An 8,518-nucleotide genomic window follows, 5' to 3' on the forward strand; every position below is an offset into this window, starting at 1 on the left:
AAAATATTTTAACTAAATATAAATGTTTTATTAACATTTTATAACTAAATCATTCAAAGTGTGATCAAATTTATTTAAATTATATTTTTATTTGTTTTACAAACAATTTCGAGAATATTTTACTTTTGAGGTTATGTATGGTGTCACCATCCTCCTTAAGACAATTTCTAATTAAATTCATTCATAAATGAAATTTTACAAAATTTCAAATTAAAATCTTTTAAAAATCATCTGTACTTATGATAACTGTAAACGAAAATTATTTAAAATTTAATTAATTTTGAAATATTTATTTAAAATTAGATTTCAAGAATAAACTTTCAAAAATAACAATTCTAACCTTTTGGAAATTGCTTGGTATATTTTTAGGGAATTTTTAGAAATATTTTCAGAAAGAAATACGAACGCATTCTCTCGCTTTTGGACTTTTATATATTATTTTTAAGTATTTTAAATTAAGGGTGGGTTTTGGGGATTCGAGCGAGCATTCTAACCTTTTGGAAATTGATTGGTATATTTTTTGGGAATTTTTGGAATTGTTGTTAGAAAAATATCCGAACGCATAGTAGTGATATTGTGCACTTTATTATTGTGCATATATATGTTATTTGATTAAGGGTGGTTTTTCACCCTTAATATTAAAATTTTTGGAATTTTTTGATTGATATTTGTTTTATTTACTATTCTAATCAGGATTATTGAGAAAAAATTGTTAAATGAAGAAAAAAAAATTTCGTTCAAATGAACGTTCAAAACTTTAGGGTCCTCAAAATTTTTGTTTGTAATATTGGCTCAATGTAAAATGATTTCCAATAAGAAAATTTCGCACGTTGCGAAAAATGTAATTTTTAATAATTTTTATTACATGGGGGGTTGTAAATGAGGCGGTTCCCCCACTCGGATTCGGATAAAATTTTTTTTTTAAGTCTTTCCTCAATGTAAAAAGATTTCCAAAAAGAAAATTTCGCGCGTTGCGAAAAATGTATTTTTTAATAATGTTTATTACATGGGGGGTGGTAAATGAGGCGGTTCCCCCACTCGGATTCGGATAAAATATTTTTTTTTAAGTCTTTGCTCAATGAAAAATGATTTCCAAAAAGAAAATTTCGCGCGTGGCAGAAAATATAATTTTTAATCATTTTTATTACATGGGGGGTGGTAAATGGGGCGGTTCCTCCACTCAGATTGGGGTGAAAAATTTTGTTTGTAATATTGGCTGAATGTAAAATGATTTCCAAACAGAAAATTTCGCGCGTGGCAGAAAATGTATTTTTTAATAATTTTTATTACATGGGGGGAAGAAAATGGGGCGGTTCCCCCACTCAGATTGGGGTGAAAAATTTTGTTTGTAATATTGGCTCAATGTAAAATGATTTCCAAAAAGAAAATTTCGCGCGTGGCAGAAAATATAATTTTTAATCATTTTTATTACATGGGGGGTGGTAAATGGGGCGGTTCCCCACTCGGATTCGGACAAAATTTTTTTTTTGAAGTCTTTGCTCAATGTAAAATGATTTCCAAAAAGAAAATTTCGGGCGTGGCAGAAAATATAATTTTTAATCATTTTTATTACATGGGGGGGTGGTAAATGGGGCGGTTCCTCCACTCAGATTGGGGTGAAAAATTTTGTTTGTAATATTGGCTCAATGTAAAATGATTTCCAAAAAGAAAATTACGCGCGTGGCAGAAAATATAATTTTTAATCATTTTTATTACATGGGGGGTGGTAAATGGTGCGGTTCCCCCACTCGCATTCGGATAAAATTTTTTTTTTAAGTCTTTGCTCAATGTAAAATGATTTCCAAAAAGAAAATTTCGCACGTGGCAGAAAATATAATTTTTAATCATTTTTATTACATGGGGGGTGGTAAATGGGGCGGTTCCCCCACTCAGATTGGGGTGAAAAATTTTGTTTGTAATATTGGCTCAATGTAAAATGATTTCCAAAAAGAAAATTTCGCGCGTGGCAGAAAATATAATTTTTAATTATTTTTATTACATGGGGGGTTGTAAATGGGGCGGTTCCCCCACTCGGATTCGGATAAAATTTTTTTTTTTGAAGTCTTTGCTCAATGTAAAATGATTTCCAAAAAGAAAATTTCGCGCGTGGCAGAAAATATAATTTTTAATCATTTTTATTACATGGGGGGGTGGTAAATGGGGCGGTTCCTCCACTCAGATTGGGGTGAATTATTTTTGTTTGTAATATTGGCTGAATGTAAAATGATTTCCAAACAGAAAATTTCGCGCGTGGCAGAAAATGTATTTTTTAATAATTTTTATTACATGGGGGGAGGAAAATGGGGCGGTTCCCCCACTCAGAATGGGGTGAAAAATTTTGTTTGTAATATTGGCTCAATGTAAAATGATTTCCAAAAAGAAAATTTCGCGCGTGGCAGAAAATATAATTTTTAATCATTTTTATTACATGGGGGGTGGTAAATGGGGCGGTTCCCCCACTCGGATTCGGATAAAATTTTTTTTTTGAAGTCTTTGCTCAATGTAAAATGATTTCCAAAAAGTAAATTTCGCGCGTGGCAGAAAATATAATTTTTAATTATTTTTATTACATGGGGGGGCGGTTCCCCCACTCGGATTCGGATAAAATTTTTTTTTTGAAGTCTTTGCTCAATGTAAAATGATTTCCAAAAAGAAAATTTCGCGCGTGGCAGAAAATATAATTTTTAATTATTTTTATTACATGGGGGGTGGTAAATGGGGCGGTTCCTCTACTCAGATTGGGGTGAATTATTTTTGTTTGTAATATTGGCTGAATGTAAAATGATTTCCAAACAGAAAATTTCGCGCGTGGCAGAAAATGTATTTTTTAATAATTTTTATTACATGGGGGGAGGAAAATGGGGCGGTTCCCCCACTCAGAATGGGGTGAAAAATTTTGTTTGTAATATTGGCTCAATGTAAAATGATTTTTAAAAAGAAAATTTCGCGCGTGGCAGAAAATATAATTTTTAATCATTTTTATTACATGGGGGGTGGTAAATGGGGCGGTTCCCCCACTCGGATTCGGATAAAATTTTTTTTTTGAAGTCTTTGCTCAATGTAAAATGATTTCCAAAAAGAAAATTTCGCGCGTGGCAGAAAATATAATTTTTAATCATTTTTATTACATGGGGGGGTGGTAAATGGGGCGGTTCCCCCACTCAGATTAGGGTCAAAATTTTTGTTTGTAATATTGGCTGAATGTAAAATGATTTCCAAAAAGAAAATTTCGCGCGTTGCAGAAAACGGCATTTTTAAATAATTTTTATTACATATTAACTTTTTATACTTCTATTTTTTTTAATTTCGTTGATCGTAAACGTTGTGAACTTCACCTACCTGTTATATGATAAAACTTTAACAATAATTTATTTATTATTACTAACTATTATAATCATAATTTGTTGTTGTAGTTTTATTAATTTCACTATAACACAATAAATATAACATTTTCTTATTGATTTAGGTACTAATAAATAGTTAAAAAAAAAACAAAATGCATGTCCGGTTTTTTCATAATTTAAGACTAAGTACATATAGACAAAAGAGAATAAAAATTACAGTTTACCACAAATATTAAACAGTTCAATAATTCTCTCAATATAACTTGAATGGTTTTGCATTCTAACTTTCACATATTTCCTAAACAAAAAAAAATTATGTCACAAGAAAAATTTTTGATTGTCCTCCTCAAAATTACAAATAAAGCCGATGAAATGAAATCAAGCAAGAAATAGTTGCACTTTCTATATTAGTAACAGTGTATATAGTCAGGTTCACAAGAAGAACGTTTAGAACCGCATTTTTAACTGAATTTTAACCTTGAGAGAATGATTTTAAGTCCTAAAATTGACTTAATTTAGTTTTAGACTTAAAAATAGGGTAATTTTCAATCATTTGAGTTTTGAGATGCGTACACGGTTTCAGATTTTATTTTTCAGTAATTTAAATTACTGAATTTAAATTATTGAAAATATTTACTAATTTAAATATTAGTGACTGTCTTTTTGCTTTTGAATTAGTACGTTTTTACTAATAAATAGTAATTTCTATTAATTTAATTGTAAAATTTACTAATTCAAAAGCAAACAGTCAAACACTAGTTCAAATTAATTACAGTAGAGACTCCATTATCCGGATGACTAATGGATGCAGGCACTTGTCCGGATAATCGAAAATCCGGATAATCGAGTAAAGTACGAATTAAACAAATTTTGGATTCATAATTTTATGTATTTATTTGCATATGTATTAAAATAAGACTGAAACAAACTAAAACTTTTAAAGTCAACATTAATAAATATTTAGTTAGAAATATTTCAAAATATTTACATAAACATTTTCTTAAAATAATTAAAACACTTTAAAACGCAACATTTCGTGTAAAGAAATTCAAAATAGAAGTTAACGGCTTGAGACCTTATAAACTTTATATTAAAAAAAAAAAAAATTAATTTTAAATTTGTCCGGATAATAGGGGTCCGGATAATGGAGTCTCTACTGTAGTTAATTTTCACTAATAATAAGTTAATTTCTACTAATAATTAGTTTTTTTTACTAATAATTAGGTTTTTATATTAATGTTTAAAATAATTAATAATCTTTCAAGTAATAATTAATTACTCTTTTAATTTGAATTAGTAAAAAATGTTTACTAATTTGACCTTACTCTATAAATTTGAATTAGTAAAAATGTTTACTAATTAGAATTAGTGACTGATTTTTGCTTTTGAATTAGTAAATTTTACTAAAAATTTAATAGAAATAACTAATTATTAGTAAAATTTACTAATTCAAATACAAAAAGTCAGTAACTAATTAAAATTAGTAAAGATTTTTACTAATTCAAATTTAGAGAGTAGAGACTATAACTTTTTGTTTCTGAATTAGTTAATTTGAATAATAAATAGCAATCTCTAGGAATTTATTACTACATTTTATTAATAAACAGCAATTTATAATACTTAATTAGTATATTTACTAATAAATAACAATTTCTACTATTTTATTAGTAAAATTTATTAATAAATAACAATTTTTACTATTTTATTAGTAAAATTTGCCTGTAAATGTTAATTTCTACAAATTTTTTATTAAAATTTACTAATTCAAATACAAAAAGTCAGTACCTAATTAAAATTAGTAAAGATTTTTACTAATTCAAATTTAGAGAGTAGAGACTAACTTTTTGTTTTTGAATTAGTTCATTTTTACTAATAATTAGTTATTTCTACTAATTTATTACTACATTTTACTAATAAATAGCAATTTATACTAATTAACTAGTATATTTACTAATAAATAACAATTTCTACTATTTTATTAGTAAAATTTACCTATAAATGTTAATGAGTGATAAGCGTTAAATCCTTCCATAGTTTAATTGTTAGTAGTAAAATAAATGATCATGGGAAGGTGAAGAATTGAAAAATTCAATGTTAATTTCTAATAAATTTTTATTAAAATTTACTAATTCAAATACAAAAAGTCAGTAACTAATTAAAATTAGTAAAAAATGTTACTAATTCAAATTTAGAGAGTATATAATTAATATTGAAAATAATTTTCATACCATTTAGATATATTTAAAAAAGTAATGGCAAAGTATATCATTAAATGACGCAGTGCTCTTAATTCTATTGACGCTCATTCGGCGAAGTTAATCAGGTAAAGTTTCAAACAATGTGATGAGTCGCAGATGCAGAATCAGTCCTATGCAATAAAATATAGCTATACATATAGAGAATATTTTCCACCATATTCAACTGCGCCTTTCTATCGTAACCGGTCATTTGAAATTATTACGCTTTATGTGCATTATTACGCTTTACAATATAAGTTCAATAATATTGGAAAATTTTATATATGTAAATTAAAGCGTAGTTTTAACCGGTGATAATGACACACGTGCAATAAGGATAACGGAGGAATCCTGCGCTCAAGATCAAATTTAACCACAGATGAACCTACCATAATGGAATCCATGAAATTCGATATACACTCGAAATAATCTAAAATTTCAAATAGTACACGTCAAATATTTCTATTTTTATTTAATTCTATAAGTGTCAAGATCACTGAAAATTTAAACATCTAATTTTAAAAATTACACTCAAATTTAAAATTGTAATTATCAAAATATTCAAAATTATACTAATTTCCAAATTCTAATTTTCAAAATTACTTGTATATTATAATTAAAAAGAAAAAGAACCTTGAGAATTAATTTTTTTTAACAAAAAATTATAATTAATCACGTTTGTATAAAAAACCGTATGTGATGAAAATTTTAATATTATTAAATATTCTGCGAATATAAGAACAAAATATACTTTCTGAATTTAACTAATGATATATACTCATGCTAATTTTTAAAACAACTAATTAAAAAAAATTCAATTCATTATACAATTAAACTCAATACGTGCCAAAGCGTTAGATAATAAATGAAAACAGACCAAAAGATGTTTAATTGTTCTTTAAAAAGCGACAATCAAATTTTTATATTTTTAATCCTCTATTTGTATTTCCTTAAATACAATTCGAGGAAATAAATCATTTTTCTTATGTAAAAAAGATTTTGAATAAAATTATTTATTCAATTCAATAATTTATAAGAATATTATTATTATAAAACAAGAAGAAATTGATCACTCCGGGTAAATAATTTATTTAATAATTGAATGTTTCTCAAAAGTTAAATTCTCTTAAAGAATTTTATCAAGAAATTTTTAAATAATTAAATTCCTTCGACGAACTTTAATAATTTCTAAGAATAATTACACTTTTCGAGGAATTCAATTAAAATTTTATTAAAAATCATTGAAATTTTGCGATGAGTTTTATTATTTATGAAAATAATTGAATTCCTGTAAAAAATGTTATTATTTATGAAAATAATTGAATCCCTGTAAAAATTTTTATTACTTATTAAAATAATTGAATTATTGCAAAAAAATTTATAAAAAAAAAATTTAAATAATTGAATTCTTTCGACAAATTTTAATAAAATTTTTAAGAATAATTACACTTTTCGAGGAATTCGATTACAATGTTATTAATAATTGAAATTCTGCGATGAGTTTTATATTATTTTTGAAAATAATTGAATTCCTAAAAATAATTTTTTTATTTTTTTAAAAAATTGAATTATTTATAAAAATAATTAAATATTTGCGAAGAATTTCATTAACATTTTTTTTTAATAATTGAATTATATTGGAAAATTTTATTGAAATAGTAGATATTTTAAAAATAATTGAATGGAGGGTAATTTTTAAAAATATTTGAAATTTTCCTAAGAATTTTAATAAAATCTTTGAAAATAATTGAACTTTGGAGATGAATTTTATTATTTATAAAGATAATTAAAATTTTGACGAAATAATTAAAAAAAATTTTGAACATAGGTAATTGAATTTTTGCGAAGAATTTAATTATACTTTTGAAAATAATTGAATTTCGGAAATGAATTTTATATTATTGTTTATAAAGATAATTGAAATTTTGAAGAAAATATTAAAAAAAATTTTAACATAATTGAATTTTTGCGAAGAATTTTAATTATTTTGAAAATAATTGAATTTTTGTAATCAGCTGTTGTTAAAATTTCTATTTAAATTCATTAAAAATTGATATTTTGAAATAAAATACGAAATAAAATAAATTAAAAAAAATAAAATATTTTCTAAAATTTCAAATTGAAACTATTGAAGTTAATCTATTTCTGAAAATTGTAAACACAATTCTTTTAAAAATTTAAAATTCAATTAATTTTGAAATAGTTAAGGAAAATTATTCAATTAATAATTCATAAGTCATATTTTTATAATAGTTCTTTAAGAATTAAGTTATTTAAAAAGAAAAAAATTATTGTCAGAAATAGAAAAAGTTGAATGTTTTGTATAAGAATTCGTGATAATTTCATAGTTTATCAGGCAAACAGAAAAGACACCAAAATTCAGAATTTTCTTATGAATTCTAAAAATTTAATTTTTTCCAGTACTTTTAATAAAAATCCTTGACCTTTCCCTGATTTTCCTGATCAATTCTATTTTCTCTGACTTTTCCCTGCATTCCCTGACCTATGGCAACCCTGCAGTGACAGTATTCTTACGATTTGAATCAGTGAACTTAAATAAATAAATAAAAAATAAAGATCAGTTAAAAATGTCTGAAATTTCAGTAATTTTTTACTGATTTTCAGTAAATTCACTGAATTCAATTTTAGAGAGAAATTATCAGTAGAAATATTACTATTTGAATTAGTCACTGAGTTTTTACTACCGAACTAATTTATTTTTACCTGACTCAAATTAATCATTATAATGATTAGTTTGAGTCAGTTAAAAATAAATAATAATATATATATTAATAATTTATATAAATAAAAATTAAAAAAGAGAAAGGTGAGAGAATGAACACATTTCTCAATATTAATAATCAAAAAAAGATATTTTTCACATTCCCTCTCGATATCAAACAAAAAAAATTCCAAAACTCAAAGATTATTCTAAAT

This window comes from Leptopilina heterotoma, unplaced genomic scaffold (assembly GCF_015476425.1).
Source record: "Leptopilina heterotoma isolate Lh14 unplaced genomic scaffold, ASM1547642v1 Lhet_24, whole genome shotgun sequence".
In the NCBI taxonomy this organism is placed as follows: Eukaryota; Metazoa; Arthropoda; class Insecta; order Hymenoptera; family Figitidae; genus Leptopilina; species Leptopilina heterotoma.